The following is a 2,358-nucleotide window of genomic DNA, read 5'->3' on the forward strand; positions in this document are numbered from 1 at the left end:
GACATACACATGTCAGTTATCTACCTTGCATAATGACGAGGTTTCGGTTCGTTCTTGCGACATGACTGACATATGTTTGCAGACTGCTTATTTATGTATTCATATATATATATATATATAATAACACGTTATTCTATCTTATATCTTTTCATTTATTTTATTTCATTTTATTAGATAAATGCATGCATGCATGCATGCATGCGTGTGTGTGTGTGTGTGTGTGTGTGTGTGTGTGTGTGTGTGTGTGTGTGTTCAGGCATGAATGTGAACGATTATGCGTGTACTTGTTATGGGTTCATATACATGCGTGTGAGTGGCGGCTTCGGTGTGTGTGTGGGTGTGTGTGTGTGCGTGTGTGTGTGTGATACATACATACATACATGTGTGCGTGCGCGTGCGTGTTTCGCCGAGCCGGGCCTACATTAGGCACGATTTACATGGCATGGTTACGTCACGACTGAAAAAAGATATGGGATCTAACGAAAATAATTAATTGTGAACCTAGGACTGATCCAAACGACCCCCTTCCGCCCTCCCTGCAGTCAGTTCGCCTGCCAATAAAACAATAAAAGGAAGTAATTATCTTCGTTTACAAGTTTGACAACTTCAAGTCAATGCTGCTTATTATACCGATTCACGCAGCGCACAGGGAAATAAAAGGTACAGAGGAACCACAGACACTTCTTCTTTTTTTTCTTCTTTTTTAAGGGGGGACGGGGGGGTGGAACTTAGCTCCAGACCTGCCCTTATACCGATCATTTAACATGTGCAGACATCAGCAGTGGTAGAAGAAAATAATGTGCGAACACAATTTTGCTGTTATTCAAGTCTGGCCTAGCCTTTCAGTATTGAATATGCAACACCGGGGGGAACACAAGGACTATTGATTGATTGATTGATGTGTATACTTCTATAGCGCCTATCCTCGGTCAGAGACCAAGCTCTAAGCGCTTTACATACACGGGGACATTTGCACCACAGGCTGCCTACCTGGGTAGAGCCGACTGACGCTGCCACTGGCCGGGCGCTCATCATTTGTTTCCTGTGTCATTCAATCAGATTTCAGACGCACACACATACACACTCAGACAGACATGTAACATTTTACGTGCATGACCGTTTGTTTGTTGTTCCTTTTTTTATTTTCCCCGCCATGTAGGCAGCAAAACTCCGTTTTCGGGGGTGTGCATGCTAGGTATATTCTTGTTTCCATAACCCACCGAACGCTGACATCCTGATTACAGGATCTTTAACGTGCGTATTTGATCTTCTGCGTTCTGCGTGCGCATACACACGAAGGGGGTTCAGGCACTAGCAGGTCTGCACATATGTTGACCTGGGAGATCGTAAAAATCTCCATCCTTTACCCACCAGGTGCCTCGAGATTCGAACCCAGGACCCTCAGATTGAAAGTCCAGCGCTTTAACCATTCGGCTATTGCACCCGTCGACTATACATAACAAACATATGGTGCACTTTTGAGATCCGACAATGTCACTGTCCGAGCTGTTCCATTTACACACAACAGTCAGCTTTGTTCTCACTTTTATATTGTTTTTTCTCTAGTCTCAGTGAGAACTTATATCAAAACAACAACCCACCTTATTTTCTGTCCCTGTTTTATGTAGTCATCCACAAATTTCACTAAAAGCGAACGTGGGCGTGTTGGTAGTGACAGAGAAGATAATCGAATCACTTGATTCTATATTGTGTTACCGATTCTGTATTTTCCTGTTCTGGTATACTGACGTCTTGGACCTATTGCGACAAAAATTGCCGCAAGTCGCAACTGATGTAGGAATGTCAGAAATGTCAGGTAGCGTGTATTCTACCCTTCTGATCAAGAGAGAGGCTTAACAACGACGCGAAATGACCTATGTCATGAACATGAACATGAACCAACATTTGTCGAGTAAAGCCGCCATGCTTTTTTTTGTTTGTTTGTTTGTCCGTTTGTTTACCTTTGCATGGTTAGGTGAGGACTGAGGGGGGTTGCGGGGTGGGGGGGGGGGGGGGGGGGGGGGCAGGCTGTACACAGATAGAGCGATTCTCTAATTGGCACAGATTGAATTAACGTGTCAGTGCAGAAGATTCTGTGCATCTGGCAAGATGACTAACACATTGGTGGTGGAACTGAATCGATATATGAATTAAGCACGCTAACCCTCAAAATACAGTCAAAAGCCACACAGACAGTGGGTCGCAGTATTCACTGCACTGACTGGTTGTAATATCGTTTCAGATATGCAGGGAAAATTGCCGTTAAAATAGGCACCTGAATCTGGGATACTACTTCTTCTTCTTTCCGTTACACGACCAACATCGACTTGCCGATGACTCTGTCGTGGTTCATGCATG

Source organism: Babylonia areolata, chromosome 5 (assembly GCF_041734735.1).
Source record: "Babylonia areolata isolate BAREFJ2019XMU chromosome 5, ASM4173473v1, whole genome shotgun sequence".
Taxonomy (NCBI): domain Eukaryota; kingdom Metazoa; phylum Mollusca; class Gastropoda; order Neogastropoda; family Buccinidae; genus Babylonia; species Babylonia areolata.